Source organism: Strongylocentrotus purpuratus, unplaced genomic scaffold, assembly GCF_000002235.5.
Source record: "Strongylocentrotus purpuratus isolate Spur 01 unplaced genomic scaffold, Spur_5.0 spur5_scaffold_7, whole genome shotgun sequence".
Classification (NCBI taxonomy): Eukaryota; Metazoa; Echinodermata; class Echinoidea; order Camarodonta; family Strongylocentrotidae; genus Strongylocentrotus; species Strongylocentrotus purpuratus.
In genome coordinates this window covers 34,277,248-34,301,341 of record NW_022145613.1, presented here as the reverse complement: position 1 = coordinate 34,301,341, position 24,094 = coordinate 34,277,248, and the positions used below count along the sequence as shown (strand labels likewise).

General features: G+C 36.1%; 1 long non-coding RNA gene across 1 annotated transcript in view; it reads right to left on the bottom strand.

Annotated features, from left to right (window-relative positions):
• The window catches only part of LOC105445990, an 81,641-nt gene extending 60,321 nt beyond the window's left edge, over window positions 1-21,320 (bottom strand). Inside the window, exon 1 of the long non-coding RNA XR_973582.2 lies at window positions 20,824-21,320. This is a non-coding gene — a long non-coding RNA (uncharacterized LOC105445990). The remainder of the gene's footprint in view (window positions 1-20,823) is intronic.
• Window positions 21,321-24,094: the final 2,774 nt, after the last annotated feature.

Here is a 24,094-nt window from a genome sequence, read left to right as displayed (position 1 = left end):
GCCCAGGGATGGCATGGGCACCCAAAATCTAGGTCTTGAGTCTAGACCCCAAAATTTCACATTTTTAACATAGGGTTCGTGCATACGGACTCAAAATAATTAGATCCAGACCCCCTTTCAAAATTAGTTAGTGTGGAGCCCTGGAAAAGTACAAAACTTGGTATCAAATGGGCTGCTTGATCTACATTGTAAATATGACTGCAAAAATATTTTCAAACTGATATTGATACTAAATGGCCAAATCAGTAAGGTTAAAACATCATGGTTACAGACAATTCAAACTTTCCTCAGCAATTAACTTCATGTCACTCATGAAGCTACACCTGAAATATTTACCAGCACCTAAACAAAAAATTAAATTAAATATTTTCAGAGCTTAACCCCTCTCCATCAACATGCTATGTTTCCGGCACTTACTAAAATTAGAAGAATTTTAAAGGAATACAATAATGATTGCAAAGACTTATCACTGAACTTTGGAGTCCATTGCAAACACATTCACATTCATTTTATTATACAATTTTTCTGATAAACATTGCAATCATTATCTAAAACATTGCCATAAAACTTTTAAACATGAGCACAGGTCAACATTAAGGCTGTGCACAACAGTGTAATGAGGTACCAGAGTACACTCCCATGCTTACAAGCGAATACTCGAGTATTCGGACGCCATGTTTTTTTTTTGAATTTTTTTGAATTTTTTTTTTTTTTTTTTGGATTTTTTTTTTTTTTGCCACCACCATACATACCACTGGAGGAGTATCCCAGTTCTGTCGCCGAAAACGCATGTAATTATACTTTGAGTTGCAGTTGAAGGCGCCGATTTAATAATAATAATAACAGTGAACAATGCTGTTTTAAAAACCAAAGATGGCAGAATAATCCATTTTCCTCCAAGTCCAAGCAGAAATCCAGACATTTGGTCCCAGTTTCTGAGTGGTGAGTTTGACAGTGCTTGAGTTGGGAAACATTTTTACCGACGGCACCATGCCAGCGGCTGCCGCTCACCCAGGCACGGGAAAGCGTCGGCCTGGACATTAAAACCTGGACATTTGGCGGCCAAAATATTCGGGTACGAGAAATCGTACCCGAGTAGTTGTCAACCATGCGGGTACTCGAGCATTCAACTACCCTTCACAGCCTTAGTCAACATCCAACAATGTTGTTATGATAAGTTTATTATGTTTGATATTAAACATCCAAATCCTATTTGTTCATGTTCCTCCATTCCACAAGCTTGAAGGTCCATATCAGATTACTATAAATATCATTTATAGTTATCCTAGGCTTTAAGAGCAAGAGGGTCAAGTACCACTTGCCCCTATCTTCAGGGACGCAGTGCCAGAGATAATAGGCCTATAGACCCACAAATATACACCTATATCAGGGTAAACCCATATCACTATGATCACAAAATACAATTGTAGGCCTAGAGGTCGATTAATTATCACTCTCTAATTGGTCACTTTTTCATAAATTACTGTACTTTCAGGTGTTAAGTTGATGCTGGTTTTGATAACAACATTATTAGTTTCACAAACAGGCAGAACATCACATCAATACCTACATGTGCTTTGCCGAAATGACTGGCAGACTCTGCATTACAATACGCTAAAATTCAACAATATTCCAGCCTATCACAGCTCCACATATACATCCCTTGTCATCTGACATAGCAACATGCATCCCACAGCAAAGAATTTTGAAAGAACTAGAAAATAGAACATACGGCTACAGGTCTATATAACAAACATGTACCCCATCCACAAAGAGATTAGAGTACAGACAAAATACACATTGATTTAGTTTACGTAAATTCAGCTCGGAAAGAATGACAAAGGAGACAATGAAAAGGGGAACAAATCTCATTAGGCCTATTTACACAGCCAAAAAAACATTTTGAAAAACCATCAAGTTTTTTTTTAATGTCATTTACACCACTGGAAAAACTCATTAATAACCAGGCATCAGTGTGTGATAATTCTGGGTTGTTTTTGGTGAGGTGTGCGTACGCGTTAGCATACAAGCAAGGAGAGTCACGTGACTAAAAACCGGAATAGGTCCCAATGATTTCGAGAGGGAGCATTCACACAGCAAACACCGGTAAAATTTCTGCCAGCATTTAATAAAACCACACTCCAGAGGTGTTTTTAATGGTATTTTCGTTGTGTTTACCAGTACTTGTATCAGTTGCTTAGCAACTTCTGACAAAAAACCAGAATAAGAGAAATTATATCAATGACTTTTACTTGCAGTGTAAAAGCAGCTATCCTTGAAGATCCTAAACCACAATAGAACGGATTTAGAGCAGAGCCAGTAAGTCCCCTCCATGAAAGACAAGAGTTCATCCCTGGTCAACTCAAACCAACCGCGATACTTTCCTTTTCATAAAATATTGATCTGCCCCAGACCTCCCTTTCACTAGCATCCTAAACCAGACACATGAAAACAGTCATACCCCTTCATGATTTTATTACTATTTCTCATACAAAAAAGATGTGCCTATAGTGCTCAATTCATTGTAAATGATAATAATAAGAAAGTGTAGTAGAGCCGTTGTTGCTGCATGTGAAAGTCGTGGTAGATAGCTCAAAGGCTAGTTAGGTTCCAGGAAGTGAAGGTCATGGGGTCAAGGAGTGGTACCTGGAGGGATCTGCATTCCAACTTGAGCTGGTAGCGGACTAGCCTCGACTTCACAGACCATAGACATGTGGCCTACAAAGCAATGGTCTTGGCCAGGGACTACAGTAAACATCAATGATCACAGGGAAAAAATACATGGGGGCTCGGGGCAAATAAAAGAGCCCCCAAAATATGCATAGAGTTCAATGCAAAACAAATTAAAGAAAGCAAGCTTGAAAAGTAGCCCCCGAAATGTAAAGTATTTTTTTGCCTGAAAGATCAACATGTACTATTATATTCGCTTTATTTATTTTTTAGGCAATCATAAATATATTCCCTACAGATCATATCATGATTCAAGACTGCTAGGCTCAAGAGAGTGTCCTGAAATTTTACAATATTATGGTGATTGATGGGACATTGGGGAAGAAAGCTGATACACAAGCCTAGGCAGGTAGAAGTTTAACTGGAGGGGGTGCTGCGATTGCGCCACTGAAAGATGTGTAAACAGTAAGACAAGTACCAGGCGATAGCTACCATTTGTGAAGGCTCTGGGCTGGAACACAGTGTTGGCGCGTGAGAATATTCGGCCCTGAATCACGAGGTCGCGCAACGGGGAGCACCTCTTGAAAAGTTTGAGGTAACTGCCCTCACTTCTTGCTGTGCTTCCATACGTCCCGCTACCGGAAAGTCTCTCAATGACCGTCCATAATTCTAAGAACAATGGTCTGCCGTTCTAAGAATAGAATCTTGGTGTGAAAAGCAGGCATGTTGCTCTAATCATCCTCTTAGCTTTCAGCAAGCTGAAACTTTATGACTTTATCTACATGTACACCTGTATATGGTGGAAGAGAGAGACCTACAAGGAATAGCGTATTGAACATAAATCCCTCCTCTAACCATGTGATGCACAAGTGTACGTTAGGTGGTATATGTGCATAAAAAGCACATGGCATCCACCAACAAGCAGAGAAGCACACTGAATTGCAAACAAAAAAACTTTTTCTACTCTTTTGGGGGATTGATATCTCAATCAAAATTTTAAAAATTATGAACACATTGCCTGTTTGGAGCAAGAAGAGCATTAATTATTTGAGTAGATTTTACCAAACCGCCTTCAATATCTTTTTTTTTTAAAGAAGATGTCTGTACAGGTGATTTCTCAGTGCAAGAAGTATATGAGCAATCATCCTGGCAATTAACTTTCCATTTATGCAACAATTCATTTTCTCAATGAAAGTAATCAGTACAAATCAAGGCAACATGTAACAAGTTTTAATGATAAGTTCAAAAATATCATTTTCAATGAGGAGCCAGCCCATCACTGCACATCCTCAAAAAGTAGGGCCCATTTGAGGTAAACCTGCTCAAGCCATCACAAGAGATCATTGCCTACAAATTAATGTAATAGCAACAATAATAATAATTGGATTTATATGGCGTCTTTTCCAGAGGATACAATAAAGCCCAAAAATGAAATAACAGTCTAGGAAATGACTTCTCACCATCATTACGGTTGAAAGCACTCTTCACTGGTCAGCCTGGGGTCAACTCGATCTCCCTCTTCGCATTCAATCTAACATTCAAATGAACCGGTAGAAATGATACGTGATCCTCATTCACACTCCTTCCATAAAAGGTAGAACAATTATGACGGCTTTGTCACCTGCATGCTCTGAATGAAACTGTTTCATTTCAATTTGGCAACATCCTCTATTGGGCTTAATCTCCCCTTTTGAAGCAAGAACAACAACAAAGTCAGTTTCATTGATATTGTTTACATAAATATTTAAAAACTATTTGCATGATTTCACCCCCGTTGTCTGGCTAGGATGTGTCAATTGCACGTCATCAAGGCGAAAGGACACGCCAACAATGCAGTCAAAATGTTTTTTCCATCAAAACATAACTCGAGGGAAATCAGGCGTGGATGGGTTCCACTGAACAAATACAAAATGCGTTTTGCTATTGACTCAATCCTGTCACAAAACTCGGATACAAATGTGACAAGTTCTAGGAGTGCAACCCCAAATATGACCGATATTTGACCCCCAAAATGTGTTTCATCATACCAACGGGCCAAGTATCCTTTCACACAAAAGTGTTGTTATCATGCTAGCTTATAATTAGTTACAGAGGTGTATCAAAGGAATCAAACTTGTCATTTATTCTACTTGAGTGTAAAAGTATAAAAACATATATATTTTTGAAATCTATCTGAAAGACATTAAGATGGTGCTTATAAAGACTTGAAATGTCAAAAAATGAGGTGAGCCTAATCCCCTTTTTCTGTCAAGCCATTGCGTGAAGCTTCCCGTCTAGCGCAGTAGCAGCTTTTAATAAATGTCTACAATCTGACCTCTCCGTCAGCTCCAATTTTTGTTCCGAAATGAGGCTAGAACGATTATTCATGGCGAAAGGTTGATCTGTCATTCAGGCTCCATCTTCTTCAAATTCACAGTCAGTGAATCACTCCCTCTACTTACTAAATTCCTTCTCTACCCTGTGAACAAGCACACAACTTGTCACTTTAATCTAGCCTTATTTAAAGACCTACGGCAGAGCTTGATTCGAAACAAAGCCCAGACCCCAAAACTTTTTAAAGTTTTTACATATGGCTTACACATACAGACTGTAAAAAGTTCAACGCAGATATGTCCCTGGGTCTATTAAGATCAGTTTAACTTTAGCGGCATTTTTAACAATATTTTCAGTTTTACAAATCTGAGATGCATGGCCCTATGTGTTATCAGTGTCTGTGATATGGTGTAATATTGAAGCCCTACAAAACATATGCTTCAAAATTATCATGAAGTGCTTCAAAAAAGTAAAAATCTTTTGAGTGACCAGTTTTACCGTACTCATCTTCCCTAACAGATTGTAGTGTTATAAAAAACTTTTGGGTAAACGGTTTTTGAAATTTCGAATCTTAATCATAAGTATCTTGATAATCAGACAGGCGGTCAGCTTTCAAAAGTCATGAGATTCCTGACTCACCTAAAGGTTTATAGTTATGATTTCAGCTTGAGCAAAATCCAAGATTCTGTTTAGAATTTGAGACAAAGATACCCAATCCCTTTAAATGTCTTTTCTTCAGTGTAACTTCAAGCAAGGCTACAAGCATGTCATGTAAAGAGATCTATTTTGAAGTGGAGGTCGCCTGTGAACACATAAAACCACATGTATGCTGTTGACTGCTAAGATGTAATGTAATGTCAGTCATGTCAAAAAGTCGGTTTTCGCATGATTCATTTTCATTCATTCATTTTACTTTTTCCCTATGTCCCCCACCCCCTCTCTCTCTCTCTCTCTCTCTCTTCCTCTCTACTCATAATTTTCTTTGTTTCGATTTACCCTTTTCTGTCTGCATTACTTTCCACATCGTAAAAGTAATGTTACACACACAAAAAAAATCCCCTTTCTACAATGTTACATGCCATTTTAATTGTTATCCAATGGGAACAAGGTGACATTAGCTCCCTCTAGTTTGAAATAAAAAGCATCATCCTAAAGATTAATTTCAAGTTTAGACAATAACCCATCCTGAAGGGGGAAAATATTTACAGGGAATGGTACGGAGGCTAATGGATGACACACCCAGAACATTAGACAGGCGTTGCTAGGGGCAACAGGAAAAAAACAATGACACGACATGCTATGTTGCCAATCATCGGTGATTGATGATTTGGGGATACAAAAGACAGCAGACGATGTAGAACTCTGTCATTTGGAAAAGATCCAGCAAAAAAGGGTTGAGAAAGAGACACAAAAATGCCAAACAATACAAGTTTCAAGGGTATGGAATTGACATGTAAGACAAATGAGATGAAATTTCATTTTTTTTAGGGGGGAAGATCATATTAAAAATTGTTCATGTCATGTTATATTAGAGTGAAAATCTGTATGAATTTATACTGTACCTGTATGACTTTGGGGGCTCATACAATGCACAGTTGCTGATTTTGTTTCAAAGTTTTCTTTGAATTTGTGTTCCCATGAAAAAAAGCTGCTCGGGGGGGGGGGGGGGGGGGGGGTAAATGTGTTGGACTTCACTACTGCTTTTCTACACGCCTGCAATCAGTGGTTAGAACACGTTTGATGGTATTAAGAATCAAGGTAAAATGGAGAAAAAAATAATTAAAAAAAACACTTTCCTTAAACACAAATGAATTATTCTATAAGCCGAGATGTTTCCAACCCAATCACAGATACTTTCGAGAAGTCAACTCAAAAGGCAATTACAATACCCTTTTGAATATCTCATAGAAATCATGTTCAGATTACATAAAACATCCTGATGTTTACACATTTCTAATTGTGATTGACAAGGCCATTGAATTGCTTTAGGTTGATTTTTCGAAACTCTTTGCCAGAACGTTCATACTACCTGAATATTTAGGCCCATTGTAGGCACACAAAGCCTGCACAGTACTAATAAATTGAACCAAACCATGTAGCCATAATAATGTCATAATTCTCTTTTTCAATCCATTATTATTCCTTGCTCTCATTTACTATTAGCTTTAGATTATCTGCGAGTCATTTGAAATGAGAAAAACATGTTCTATGATCAACAACAGCAGGATTCAGTGACAGCAGCAAGGTACAGAAACATACACAGGACTGACATTCCTTTTAGTCTACGGGGAATGGAACTGATGATGGTGCAGAATTCTTTCAAAAAAGACCCAAATTTGTGACTTTCCTATCACATGAAAACAGAGAGAAAGAGAAGCAGGTAGCAGTGATGAAACATAGAGAAGAACAGAAACATACATGTATGTGGACAAAGAATGTCAATAGAATATTATAGCAGTTTAATTGAATGTTGCTTTCACAGATATACACAAATATATTCTTCAAAGTCTGGGTAAAGACATATACATTCATATTACACTTAATAATTACAAATTGCTGTTTATGTTGCAGAAGTCGTTTTACTCATGGTTTTATATATTGCAAATTTTCAATTCTTATAGTCTGTACACTGCCCCATATTTTAATGATAAATGGAAAGCAATGACCTATACTTCAAAATATCCAGACACGATAAACAGTCTACATGCAGAGTAAATACAATTCAACTTCCTATCGCCAATGCAATAGGGACGATAGACTGTCAATGCACTTTCAAACGAGGTGAACGAAAGTGACCTTGGCATAGCCTGTTTCCATACATACATGTACATCAACCAGCAACAATGAATACAAACACATTTCTGCAATTTATGTAATACTAAAAAAAAAATGAAATACCAGTAAGTGAGGTCTAGCTACATCCCACTGTGTACCAGTGGACATGCCTTGACCTATCTCTAGGGACGTGACATACATGTACATATTCATGTAGGTACTGTGTTCAACACAAGAATATATTCTTTTATGTCTATGAATCTAAGTTAACCCTTTCACGACAGGATTCATTTCAAGGGCTAACCTGATATTGATCTTCAAATTGGCAACAAAAATATTTTTCTTTAATTGCTACATTTTTGTAAGGAAATGTAATGTCTCTGAAATGGTAGGAAGACAAGGAACTTACATGAAAAGTAGAAAAATCACAAATTTTGGATAAACAAAAATGATTTTAAAACTTTATGTGTTGCCAATTTAAGGATTTTGATGCTTAATTTCCTTTTAAATATTCCTAGCATTAATGCAATATGGTCATGAAACAAAAATGGATGCAAGATGCAATTTCTGCAGAAATGTTAGCACTTTCTTCTTAAGTATCTGGTATTAGTTTAAGGCTCTGAATCCAAAGTTGTTCAGCCAAAAAACCACAAAATGTGGAATGATTGTCGCGAAAGGTTTTCAAAAGGAGACCCATCAGATCTTTGACGTCTATAGGTCATTCACATTGCAGGAAAAAAAAGGTTTATGCCTCCTGCAAATGCCTCCCATTTTGAACATTTATTGATGGAGGTGTGGGAATCATCCCATTCAGATTCAAAGAATAGCAGCGAATAAAGACATTATACAAAGGCTTACTGTCTGGCACTCATCAGAGTAAATCAATACTTCTGCTATTATTTGATTCGCAGTGCCAATCATGTCATTCAAATTCAATAATCAAGACAGGAAAAGCTTCTCTTTATTAATTTTGAAGTAGGCCTGCATGATTACTCAATGTCTTACGTACACATCTCACAAACGAGCAATCGGAATTCAATTACACAAGCCTTCGATGGAATGGAAAGGCTCCAGGCAAAAGCAGAACAATACAACTTACACATACAGTTTAGCAGCTAGAAGATCTACAGTAACTACACAAAGCATTTGTCATCTGCCTTCTACAATGCTCATCCTTATAATCGGTATTACATAACTTGCAACAGTTACAGGAATGGGGTGCATGATGTATCGGTTTTGCTATTATTATTATTATTGACATGTCTGTTGTACAGTACAGTATGTGCAGGGTGCCTGAGTAGGTGAATGACACTGCAATAACAAAGAAAATCTCCAATATAATGGATGAAATGCAGGACATTGGATTAAATGATTTATTGGGGGGGAAATATATATGTTGTAATACAAGCTCCTGAAGAAACAAGCCTTTCTCAAACTCTTTCAGCTTTTTATTTATCATCAACATTTACAGTTCGTGGAACATAATTATACAGATGAAATCAACAACTTTCCAATCTTGTAGAGAGCATACATCCGACCAATTTCCCTATACATCAAAGTGTTTTGGGCAACAAGCCATTTTTGTAACCAAATTTACAATGTATATGCCTTTGTGAATCGCCTAAGAATTATTTGATTCACTTGTTACTAATTATTTAATTCACCTATTACAAATTATTTCATTCCCCTCTTACTAATTATTTCATTCATCTGTTACGAATATATGTATCTCCATACCGTATTTGCCGGCATAAAGGCCGCAGTATTTTTGGAAGAGAAAATATCAAAAAGTCGGGGTGCCGCCTTTCGGCGAAAGAGTAAAAAATATTTAAAAAATAAAAAAACGACTGGGAGTGTACTCGGGTACCTCAGTACACTGGTGTGCACAGCCTTAATGAAGACGCAAATAAACTTCCTAAAACAACATTTGCCGATAGATCTTGATCTAATTTCGTGCCAATGCATTGCAAAAGTAAAGGAAGGGACGGTTTAACGGAGCTTCCGCGAAGCATCCATCCGAAGTCGCCATTTTGTTTTCCATTTCATGCACTTTCGCATGACACCGTACATTGTGGTAGGGTATATATCGGACACCAAATCTGCCTGCGATCACTTTTTTAGCTAAAGTTCCGGTAAATTATAAGAATATTGATGAGTTTGTAAAAAAAAATAGTGTTTTACGATAAAATTACGATTATTTTGTTTTGTCCGTTCGTTTTTTTTCCCCACTTTGAAATGTCAAAGTTGGGGTGCGGCCTTTGCGGCGCTGCGGCCTTATCGCCGGCAAATACGGGAGTCAGAATTAAAATTGCATACATTAGTTGTTGCTAGGTAGGAAAAACATTATTGCTTGCCCTACTAAACAACAAGTAATTTGCATTCTGACTATTGAAATACAATTATTTTATTCACCTTGTATCTACCTGTACTTACGTATAAATTTGGTTACATTAGGACAATGGCCTATGGAGCTGAACAAGTATTATGACATTTGTCTTTTAACAATATATCAACTTTCCAAAGTTCAATAACTGTTATAATCTAATTTCCATGAACTGCAACACTTGCGCACTTCCTTAAACTGGTTTCTTCCATATCAATAGAAACTGTATCACATGATAACACCATAACAAACCAGTCTGGAATACCAATGCAAAAATAACGACCACGATGTCACTGCACCTCACATTATTTTCCTATTCCTCCAAAATCAACGAGAGGGCCATTTAATCATAGGTTCAAAAGTTTAATCACCTCCAAAATAAAAGAGGAGTTCACGCTCCATTGCAATTCATGGATACAGAGTATTTATTTTCCCGTTTGATTGTGTGTTGATGATGATAAACTACACTGACAAGAATTAATCTTCCGATTAAAATTGCGTACATTGGAACATAAAACTTAATTCCATAAAGATTGGGACTGCTGCCGGAGAAACCTCTGGCAATTGTTTAATGTCCATAATAGAAACATCATCTCTGGTTGGACGAACATTGGTGACCTTTGCTGAATTTTCCTCATCGGATAACGATGACACCCCCTTCTAAAATATGTAAATTAAATGAGATTTGTCAGGTAACCACTTCCTCCTAAATGTCAATAATACCTACAAGGGCAACCACAGTTAAACACAAATGCAAGGCTAACATCAACATATTTCACTGCTTTTCAATTAGAAGGACATACAGGAGCCAGGTTTATGTCTGGTTTAAAGCACAGAATGAGCAAATACAATGCCATTTCTAGCCGAAAGTGGTTAAAAATCCCCCATGGTTCACGCAATATCAATAATAGTGATTCTAATCAAATCTAATTGTTAACCTCATTGTATTTACCGGTATGTAACTTTGTGGATTAGTACCGAAAAATCTCTTTGTGCTAATGATATTTTTTTAGACAAGTAATACATCAAACAAAAGGTTTGGTCTCAGGTCCTTGTATTTACAGTATATGAAATCCATCAAGCATATGTCTCTAAGAGGCCTACATGATGAAGATAAAGAATAAACAAAGTAGAATACTTATCAAATTGTCTTCTCTTTTAATAGCTATCGTCCTTTTCAAGAGTATTATATAATCAATCAAATTGTATAAACATACATTAACTTAACTGCCCTCATTTCCTAAAAGCCTGTAAAATATTGCTTATCTTTATTTCACTCCTACACTATCTCATTATTCATTCTTTTGGCATTTATAAATCTTTACTTACACAAAATAATAAATCAGTTTAAAAATACTCCACATCAATCCTGTTTGTTGTGCAATACTGAATTCATTACCAAACACGACTCTTTGTTAGATCCTTTCATCCCCCTTCTCTCTTCAAAATGGGTTTCTACTCATCTCTTTATCCAGCCCATCCCAATGACGTACATAGTGAAAACCCATGGCTATATTATAAGGGATTACTATCCTAAAAAACCTCATATACCCTACCAGTAGCGACGCCTAAGAAAACCACATTCATCAAACAGTGGCTATAGACCTTCCCATGCATATGATTTGGTGTTGTGTTTAGTGACTACACTATTAGTCATACATGTGCGTATAGGGCTGTTCAATGTGTGCGGCCGATCATCGATCTGGGATGCTACGGCAGCTTCCACGTCAACCTCAAAGACTTTCTACATTGCCCTCTGAATTTGAGAGGAGATTTTTAGTTTAATAACTAAATCATGTAATTAAATAAGCATGTTTGTAACCTCTAACGAATTTGGATTCAAATAGATTATTTAACAAAATTGGTAAATGGAATTTATATTATGGTTCATTATATTTCAAAATAAAAATCATAATCTTTTACACTAGCACGACTATTATTTTTAAAGGTACAATTGTATGAATCCATTAAAAGTGGTCGTCCCAAAAGAAAACAGCTGACTGAATCTTTGAAATAGAAAGCAACTGTAAAAAGCTGTATTTCATCAAGACTTGCCCACCAGTTCATTTTAGTTGTGGCATCCATATGGTTTGCAAGTTCCCCAAAATATCTGTACATACAACCTGTACATGTAGGTCAAAATTCACACTCTAGATGTATACCTATTTTGGGCCTCAATTCCAGCTGTTATTTGAAGGGAGTTTGCAGAACACACTAATAAAGGACTTTCAAAGCAGACATCACATTGTGTGATGGTTTCAATGATAAAATACTTCCTCACCAATTATTTTCAAACAAATTGTATCTTGATATCAATGTATGCAGTCAAGTATTAAGTTCAAGTCATGAGGTTTTTGGCCCTTTCTCTAGCCTCTAGTCTTTCCATGCAGCCCCAATTCCAAAATCCACCAAAATCATTACTCATTATCACTCAGCAGTATGACTTGAAGTACAGTGTAAATCTCTATACGACCAAGGATGCATATCACATTTACAGGTACATGTAGGTTTGCCAAGTCAAATGAAGAGACAAGCATTGCCTGGAATTCACAGAAATACTGAGAAACATTATAATCCTGTTGAATGATAGAAATTAAAATACTAGAATCCAAATCCCACTTCCTAGACTTGGTTCAAAATATCACTTCATAATTTCCTAGAACAGAGTTTTTTTATTTTTTTATTTCAGATGTGTCGGCCATCTAACAAAAAACAGCCCACTCAAAATTCTATATAAAACTAGTTCTGGTTTGTACAGTACGTAATCCACATTCAGCAGATCTCCTGATAGGTAGAATTTTCATTTTAGTATTTTAAATGACAATGACGATACTAGTATACAGTTTGTAAATCCAATTGAGTGAACAAAATAAAAAGATTGAGTGAACAAAATAAAAAGATTGAATGAATCACTTTAATCTTCTTCACTCTTTATTACCGGTAATATTCCCACGCAAAGTATGCAAACTCATAAATTGCTTTCTTCGTACATGTACATGTACATAATAATTCATGCAAATTCTTAAACAAGACAGTTTGACTCATTTCAAAATTTCAAACAAAATCATTGTTGCCTAGTGTATAATTTGATTTAAACTACTGAGAAAAAAAAATAACGATGACCAAGATCTAGAATAAGAGAATTCATGATTCATTAATCTGTTTGCCAATTGGGTTCCATATGGACATCACATTTGTACTGATGGCACTGTCTTGCAATTTGAATCGTACGGCAAGTGTTACAATCAGGTAAGTCTTCGGAATTGAAACAGGCACTTCCTGTTCAGAGTGAAAAGTGGGACATGCCATTTATACCATCCTTTAAAAAAAAAACTTCTCCTACCCATCGTCACTTCCCTTTCAGTCTCAAGATAATCAAAGACTTCCACAGACGTCTCCCCTAACAGGGTCTGATCTGGGAGACTAGTCCCACACCAGATGGGGTCAAACAGAGTTCAACGGCAAAACTTGACAGAGGCTAGGAGCAGGAGCAGAGTTTTCAGAGTAAATTGGTGAATCACGTTCACAAAATAGCATGCGGTTTGTTTTGTAACTCCAGGTGATGCCGAATACCGTCTTCACATTCTGCCCTTCCTTTCCTTCCTCCCATTTTCATTCTTTCTCCTCTCTTTCCTTCGACTTTCCCCCTTCCTTTTTCATCTGATATATTTCACTTCAAACGTGAATCAAACAATGTATTTCTTTTTTAAATGCACAATAATTGTTCACCTTTAACCATAGTTTTCATGATCAATTCCAAATCAGGGAAAACCCCTATTTAGTGACAACATCATATTTTACCAACAAAAACTCCATGAACAATTAAAATACTTGCACCAAAAGTTCAAGAAAGGCCATCACTTAATGCTTTACAATCACCTGTTATTGCAGTATATTCTACATGTATTATAGCCCACAAAATTTACCCACATATTTCATCATTTCATTGCATACGATGCAAGTTGCCAATAACGCGATGCACTAACAAACTCAATACCTCTTCGTAGAATGACAAAGGAGAGCCAAAATTCACGAGTACATTAGATCGTTCCTCAACTTGATAATTTACAAGGGTCTGTCTCTGTTGTTTCTCTTAACATCCATTATGATAGTATTACTATACAACTGTTTTTAAATCATGTACTACGATTAGGTCGAGTCATTACGGAGTTTGCCGAACCTGGGTTTGACTTTGAAATATTTCGGGTGGGACTTGGTTCCCGAACAGGAAATTTCCCCACACCAAAAATTGTGGGCATGCAGCGGCGAGAGTTAAGATCTACTGTACTAATGCAACCAAAAAGACAGTTACTGCTTTCAAATCAATTAAAAATCAATTTTGTGGGATACATCATTTTTCTGAAGAAAATTAAATTATGTAGATGGACAGCTATAAGTTTTGTTCGTTTCTAATATTAAGGAATGCAGGAAGGAGTTACGCTTCGCGGTACCGAGCGCGTTCAGAAACGGAAGTCAAAACATGACTCACTGAAGTTTATGAATTGTATATTTTAAGTTCTTTATTGCACAACATCAGTGTGAAATTTCATTTTTTAATTTAATTCTTTTTCAAATGCACTCCTATTTCTCTCTACCCTTCTTCACCTTTAACAACAATTAAATTTTGATTTCTTTGGTGACCCAGGATAATTCAATTTCATAGTCTCCAAACCTTCTAAGTAATTCATTATCGTAACTGTTCATCCTGTCTTCCACTCTTTTCTGTCCTGAAAATAATATCCCTCTTTGAATAGCCCACCTTTATCTCTCCACCTCTCCTATTCATGTGTCACCTGACTCTGAAATGTAGTCTGCAATCCCAGACTCTAGCCATTCATACGATAAAACAAAGGTAAGACTTCAGCAAAGCCTAACCGTGATATTTTCTCTTACAATTGTACAGGACAGGTTTAGGGAGGACAGGTGTACGAGTAGTTTACAGCCAGGATATTTCAGACCCTGTTTAATGACACTGGAGGGTTTTGAGTTCGCATGCTATCTCGTATATACATCAACACATGAATTCATACACGAGGCAAGGTCAAAACCATGAGGGTACAGATATCTGTGCCATGAACTTTGTGTCACCCTCCCATGCTCACTCCATTGCACAGATCTTAACACTCTGTTGTCGTGACGTAAAACAAAGTCGGCCACTAAACGGTATCCTCGATCCTCACAATTTACCCATTTTTTCCCTCCCACTCCTCATAAAATCTTCCAAAGGTGCATGATACCGGTACTCAAACATGGGTAATCTTTATTTAGTTCTCTTCACTGTGATCCCCATAACATGGATCATTACGACTGATATTGATACTCCGTAAGGTATAAATTAATTTTTGCTAAATTACACTCTCCTCCTCCTCTTCCTTCTCCTCATCCTTCTCCTCATCCTTCTCTTTTTCCTTCTCTTTTTCCTTCTTCTTTTCCCTTCTCTTTCTTCTTCTCCTTCTTCTTCTCCTTCTTATTCTCCTTCTGCTCCTTATTCTTTCTTCTTGTTGTTCTTCTTCCTCCTCTCCTCTCTTCTTTTTTTCTTCTCCTTCTCCTTCTCCTTCTCCTTCTCCTTCTTCTTCTCCTTCTCCTTCTTCAACAAATTTTGCAGTTTGTGCAAGAAAAATAAATCATACCGTTCTTAGGCGTTCTATAACATGGGCATACATTAATGATAAACAAATGTCACCGAATGATACATTCTGCAGTTTCCGCTCCATCTGTCAATGTTCAACTCAATGCCTTCATTAACGTGGAAGTCCACTCCGATGTTAAGTTGATTTTAATCAAAACAGACAAATTAGAGGAAAAGGTCATTGAAAGTTTGAGCAACATTCTGCTTAAAAATAAGAAAGTTATGAATTTTCAAAGCTGAGATCAATAAAACACAAATGGGCAACACTGTGACGTATCTTGCCAGGTCCTCTCAAATTTGCACTGTACATAAAATTTCAAAAACTTTAATTTTCTTTGTTGACGACTGAATGTTTTTGTTTTTTTCCATATTGGGGATGTGTTACGGGTTTGTAATTCATCTAGGGCTGGGGCGGAAAATGAAAGTCCAAGTTTTGGGAACAGAATCAACAGATACAAGCAACAACCATCTACGTATATTCCTCTTTTATGTTTACAGTATATTTCTCTTGATTCTTGAGCTCTTTACGACAACTAAGGTTCTATAGAAATATTTTTGAAATTTTGTATTTTATGAACGATTTTCTTTATGGAAAATAGAAATTCCTGACTTTGTATAGGCTATAGAAACATTTTTGAAATAATTGTATTTAGGATGAATTTTTTATGGCAAATAGAAATTTCTCTTTTTCTTTTAAATCACAGCTTCAAACTTTTGTAACTTTCTCATTTTTAATCGGATTTCACTCAAATTTTCACTGACCTGTATCTCTAATTTTCTGCTTCTATTAAAACAAACTTAATATTAAGATGGACGTACCCTTTAACCTACAGTTTACAACAAATATCTGTTTAGGTATGAGTATGTTTACAGCAACAAAAGTACAAAGAATTAAAATTTATAGGCCTACATTCAAACTTTATTACAGCTACAGCATCAAAAAAATTGGTTCAGGGCCTATTTCGGAGTTGGGTCAACTCCAGTTTGAGGAGGGAAAATGCCCTGCAGGGCAAAGGAAAGGGAGGGAAACAGTCTAGTAAGGTCTGTAATAACAGACCAACTGAGGAACCAACAGTGAAAAAGTGCTTCCTATTCAGCATACAATACAGCGGTCAGACAATCCCCTGCCAAATTCCGAGAAACTTCCCAATGACGACTGCCTTGCCAGAATGTGGAAAACCACCATGATTTAGCAAGCTTTACCCATAGAGGCTCAGGGAAGGGGAACAAAGGCACAACTCCCTCTCCAGTAAAGACTCTATTAAAAACTTTTTTTTTTACCATTGGCTTCCTTATAGCTACACTTCAGCAACAAAGAGGTTAGTTAAAGAGATACAGGGAAAGAAAGGTCAATAATCCATATTGAATACATTTTTGGAAAGTCCTTACATCCTATCTGGTTCAACAGTTAGACAATAGGGGGAAACGTCCACCAGCTGGAAAATGAGAGCATGTGTTGGCATTGAAGTTAAAAGAATTTCACTATTCAAAGTTCAAGGACCTTAAATGCAAGTGGCTGTACTTCCTCCATTTACTTCCTATCTAGTCAACTATTCTGAACCTTATGCCCCCACTTGGATGAAAATTGAAGTAAAACCCTATGTAATAAAGAAAAAAAACAATGTCCTTCCTATCTAGTCAACTATTCTGAACCTAATCCCCTCAAAGCAAATTGAAGTAAAACCTAATGTAAATGAAGAAAATAACAATTTTCATTCGTCAAGTCAGTGAAATGATTAAAATAGCAGAATTAGCGTTATTACTACCCACTCATTAGATAAAGTCTACAGGTATCCAAATTTCATATTTATATTTTTATAAAAATACACTTTCAATTATTTTACTATTTCTTTCCTAAACCCTACCCTCTGTTGTCTAAGATATTAATATTACACTTAAATGGACACCTTTTCTCATATTTCCTAGACTGGATTTTCATAACGCACAAAAAGATACCACGTACAACTTGTACTAAGGCTGTGCACAACAGTGTAATGAGGTACCCGAGTACACTCCCAGGCTTACAAGCGAATACTCAAATATTCGGACGCCATGTTTTTTTATAATTTTTTATAATTTTTTTGTATTTTTTTTAATTTTTTTAATTTTTTTTAAATTTTTGATTTTTTGATTTTTTTTCTTTTTTTTCTTTTTTTGCCACTTCCATACCACTCGGCAGTTTCCCAGGTCCCTCGCCGAAAACGCATGCAATTTTACTTTGAGTTGCAGTTGAAGGCGCCGATTTAATAAGAATAATAACAGTAAACAATGCTGTTTTAAAAACCAAAGATGGCAGAATAATCCATTTTCCTCCAAGTCCAAACAGAAATCTGGACATTTGGTCCCAGTTTCTGAAAGGTGAGTTTGACAGTGCTTGAGTTGGGAAACATTTTTACCGACAGTACCATGCCAGCGGTCGCCGCTCTCCCTGGCACGGGTAAGCGTGGGCCTGGACATATTTTTTTTTTTTTTTTTTTTTTTTTTTGCGGCCGAATATTCGGGTACGAGAAATCGTACCCGAGTAGTTGTCAACCGTGCAGGTACTCGAGCATTCGACTACTCGTCGCAGCCTTAACTTGTACCAATCCATGCACATAAACATAATGCTAAAATTGTCTTATTTGTTTGGCTAGATTATCTTCTTGGGTTGTCTTTATTGTATCACAAAACAGAAAGATGTCTACTTGAAACACATCTACATTTACTAAACAAACAGTTCTACACAATTTCAAATCATGTCCGCTATTAAATGTACTGTAAACATATTTTCTTTCCCGTAAAGTATAACATTTAGTACCTGGTGTTTCCCACATTTTATACTTTAACTAATTGCATCAATGTCAATTTCTTTCAAAAGGAAAACACAACAAATTACATTTCAGGCTTTCACACTATTTTATGGTAGCATCCAAAGGTACCAAAACAGCCTATCATTGAGCTGAACAAATAAAATATAAAATCACCACAAATCTAAACTGTAATTGATAAATTATGGCCAAATAAAAAAATTTAAATGTGTATCTTCTAAAATCAGTTTCTGTCATATTGTTCACGTTATATGAAATCACCTCATCATTAACCGACAATATTTCTGATCCCAACTTTAAAATCAAAAGTACTCTTTTGGGTACCCAGTTGCATCAGCCATGTACGTGACCTGAAAATACAGTTTTGCAGAATGATTCAACCTATCATAATTATGTGACAGGAAATGATTCCACATGGTGAAGCAACCAACCTTGGCCGAGTTTAACAATGAATGACAACTCTTAGGACACTGGGATGGGCTAAATACAATATCCACACCACTGCTATACATGCTGAGCCAATTCAGAGATTGAAAAGATACCCCTTTGTTCATAGATGTAGAAGCACTTTTTATTTGACTACTGTATATGAGAGATTTCCTTGAAGTGATATCATGTAGTGTTGTAATTGTTTTGGTTTTTTAATATCAGAGCTCTTCTAGACAGCCAAATTGCTCTCTCTTCCTGGATGCTATTAATTTTATATTATCTTTAATTTTTCAATGATTTTTTTTTTCTTTAAAGGTAAAGACCAGTTATGGTCATGCGATTGCATTGTGAAAGAAACGTTGTGGAATCGATCAGAAAAGGTTGATCATCTAGCATCTAGCATCTGCAAGGTTCTGGAATCATCAAAATGATAAGAAATTTGGCCCATTCTTCGTAAAGTTACAAGCACTATACACAGAAAGATGTATATGGGACTACCCTATATCTCTCACAGACCATGAGAGAAACAAATTTACCAAATATATGAATTAGTGGGCTGTTTCCCGGCAAATTTTTTATCATCATGTATTAGTCAAAACATATTCTTTTACATGATTGGTAATGAGAGCTTCCATTTCATTTTTTGAAATTGGGGCGTTTCCAATACTGGTCTTTACCTTTAAAAACAGCCAGGTCTCCACACTTACTTTTTCGAAAGGGAGGGAGGGGGGGGGGGGGTCTGGATTGAACATTTTAGTTTTACAGTCTGTACAATGTATGCATGAACCCTATGTAAAAATGTAAAAATTTGGGGGACCAAGACTTATATTTTTGGTGCCCATGTGCCCCGGGCACCTGTTAGTGTTAAGCCCAGTGATAGCCATCATGTCAGTCATTGTCAGATTAGTTAAATTTCATTCACATTCTATTTAGTTTCCCTACCTTTTTCATTTTAAGAATACGCAAATATCATTCTAGGGAAACAAATTTATTTCTTTGCATAATTATCATGGCTATGTACTATAATAGCTATACTGTTTTACATCCCGTAAGAGAGCTACGATCTGCACAGATTTCGATTTGGGAATTTAAAAAACAGTTGGAAATTTGCGGTTAAGACCTTCTTGGTCCATCTTCTTGTACTCATTCTCGTGATCATTCTCATTATATTCAAGTCAGGGAGGCAGGGAGGCAGAGGGGCAAGAGGTAGCACCTTGACTGCACAAAGTACGATATACAATGTCCCAACATTTAAGATTTTTTACAGACTGTAGCAATAGCATTTTATTGATATGTCTTCGGCCGTTGAAAGTATACAAGTGATTCTCAGTCGAAAGTACCAAATTTCGATATCACAAAAATATATATGGGCCTGCAAGATCCTTAAAAAGTTGAAACATAGCTGAACAAAAAACATTTACATATATTCAACAAAAATTATCAACCATCCGCAAAAATTATGTATTTAATATCTTAATTCATAAGCTATCAAATGACGTGTAGTGGCCAATGCAAGGGCTTTATATTTCAAGTTGAATGTCGTTTGTGATTCATTAAATGTTGAGGACAAGGTAATGAGAGATAGAAATGGAAAAAAGATGAAAAAATAAACAAAAACAAAAACCAAAGAAAAGTGCAGACTATACAATTTACAAATATGTCAACAAATAATATAATACTAGACCGTAGACACAGCTAGATACATAGTCCATACAGATCAACATGCATACAAACATGAAACATATTACATATATCTCTTCCTCATTTGTAAATGTAAACAAACATGTTCACTGTTTGCTTAGATTGCAAATACTCACCCAAATTGGTGAATTTAAAGACAGCTTCTAGAGTCAATCTTAATATCCACGATGGGAACACTTATTTTCATATGTGGCCTTGTTGGGAGATTCGAGAGAGGCGTATAGAGGCTATATATCCCGCACCACAACACACATAACACATCCCATTCCAAGTGTTTACGTTTGCAACGTGAATCGAAGAGTGTTTCACAACGCGAAATCCGTAGGCATATACCACTACAAGTCGTAGTAGCATACAATACAATCCAAAAAAATGAAGAGTTTGCGAATCACGCGACTCGTCAATGTCGAGTTCCAACACATTCACGGTCCAACAAAAGTACTCACATAGAAGCTGCAATCTCTGCTAGTATAGTTGTCCAGGACCAACAACTTGGTCCGCCCGAAATTCTAGAAAAATCACAATTTCAAAGTTTTTTCCTATGGGTTCAGTATTACGTTCTAGGTCAGTTCAGTTTTAAACATGCTCGAGCACAGAGCAAAACATCCGAATCACACACTATATAGCCACGAGTGGTGTTCGTGCGTCAAACTAATATAGCATGAAAATAACCATACATAACTCTACTTTTAACGGTTTTAAATCATTAAATATCAATATCAACTAATATTTGTCATTAATGTGTACCATTATCTGATAATACTGCAATAACTGTGTCGAATTTTAAGAGAAGCGGAACATCTTTCGTCTCAGAAGTGAGTGATTAGTCCGATCGAGGCGATAGAGTACAGCGCATTGAACTGGATGCATGTGGCTGCGTGTAATCTCTTTCGCAATTTGTATTGCTTACTGTTGAAGTATGTCATTGATTGACAGTCTCTGTGTGAACCGTGTGTTCATCATATTGCTCTATATTTTTATTAGGATTGTAATAAAATACGTAACTGATAGAAAAACGTAAGTTTTAACCTTGCAAAATTTGTCAGGAGCACCGCCCTCCGAAATAGGAATGGCTTCAGCCAACATCTAAACAAAATGTATGGCTTCCTTTGACTATTCGCGAAATATAGTTTTTAGTGCATGAGCCTTGATTTCAGAACGTCTTATTTAAAATTGTCGTTTTCATTTATTCTCACAGCCCATCAATTTCTTGTTTATGTATAAATTGTGGTGATCAAGGAAGATCCTCCGTTTGTTTTTTTTTATTTATGTATTTGTAATGTATCTATTTTTCCCAATTTGTATAACGTGTGGTATGTTATGGGCATACTACAGGGCGCCAGAGAGCACAAACTTTTCAGAATGTTATTTTGTTTTCGACCGAAATCATGGAGAACATAGCAACAAATAACGCTACATCATATTTTCTGATAAAGTACCACACAAGGCGCTAAGATATTTATTTGAAATATTACCTCATCATTTAGGATGATGTATATAATTGCAATCACTAAAAAATCTGTAATTACATAAATACCTTAATCATATTTTCTGTTATAACATTCGTAAGAAATTTTATGTTATTAAGTTGTATTTCATATATGAATTTACAGTCATGATGTTAAGGTAATATATTCAGATTCATATTGGCAGTTGGTATCATTTATATTTCATTGTAATCATTTAAAGGCTTACATATAAATCTACCTCACAAAGATTTCTCAAATTTAGTCAAAGTGTTGGGGTTCTTTACTACTGAATTGCTATTGTAACTTGTTGCATTTTATATGACAATATAATGTTTTACTTCAATATAATAGTTGTTGTTTAACATTATCTTTGTAATGCATAATTGAAGTCACGTTCTCCTTTTAAGTTATTATTGAAATAATATGTGAACTTACACTTTATAACATTATTTCGTGTTTTATTGTATTTTACTGTAAATATTACTAGGCCTATATCAGTTTCCATACTTTTTGCCATGTTCTTTTGTCTTTCTTTTCTTTCTTCTTTATTTTACAGTAAAACCAAGATTGATTTACTTATGTCTATACTCAAGTAAGGCTAAACTATAGTACAGTTGTATTAACAAAAATATTATATCAACATGAATAGTAATATTCCTAGTAACTCTGGGTGAATAGGACCTGCTTGATCCTGGTTTGAAATGTTCCAAAACATTTTTTTTTAAATTAAGTCAAAAGGCTGGCACAGCGCAACACAGAGAGAGTGCAATAAAAAAAAAAAAACATAGATGCCAAATACACCTGTTACATTCCCCTATACACGTGTTACCCCCTGTACGCGCAAAACCTGGCCATGTAATACTGTTGCGCGTTTATCGTTTGCGCATGCTCAGTTCAATTAAATGAAGTGCATTCGTGAGTGCAGAAAGACATGATTCTAAACGAGAAGTTCTACCAGTTGGTATCACCCATCCTCCTTAATCTTCTCCACTATCAGTGTGTTCAATTAATCTATACAAACTTAAAGCAATGATTTTTAATGGGCAGTCTATAACATGAAAAAATAATTAAAATCGGTGGGTGCCCATTACTATTTTATATAGGACAAAGTACGTTGCGTTTTCCCAGTTCGCTCCAGAGTTGTCTATTTTTTACAGTCCTATATCTTGTTTTAATTCTTTCCCTCGCCAGGTCTCGTGTACGAAGGACAACAAAATATTTTTTTGATATATCGAACCCCTTTTAGGCCGGGGTGTAGCGGACGTCACAAACTCAAGCAATTTTTATATTTCAACAGGGAACATTATCATGCAACCTCCCCCCCCCCCCCCCCCCCCCCCCTATCCCCCCATCTGCCCCTCAAGAAAGATGCCGGAACAAACAAATAGTGTATTACTATGCGTATACATCTTTGGGACCACTCCTGATCAAAAGACGAAATCTTTATAAACGATTGGCAGAATGTTAACCGCCTTCTTCTTCCCATTCTTCCCTTTCTTTCTTCTGTATCTTTACGAAGTAGATAGATATATTTTTAAACGTTACTTGACGCCCTGATGCATCGACCCGTATACAACACCTTGAAGGCATGAACCGCCTTGTATAATCATTGTCAGAGAGCTAGTTAGGGTACAAAAGGATTTGTATGATTTATGATCCAATAAAATATTTTATGGGTATTTTAATAAAAGTCCTATTCAAATTCTATCTCTTTCTGACCCGTACCTCTCTTACATGGAAGCTTGGAAGAGGGCCATAAATTTATACTTTATCTGGTTCCATGGAGACAGAGTGTATAAAACAAAATATCAAAGTTGTGTAGTTACTGGCCCTTTTTCACTAGTAAACATTTCATCCCATGATTAAAAAAAAAAAATTGTTTATAATCTTTCGATGCATGTATACTACTGTGTCAACG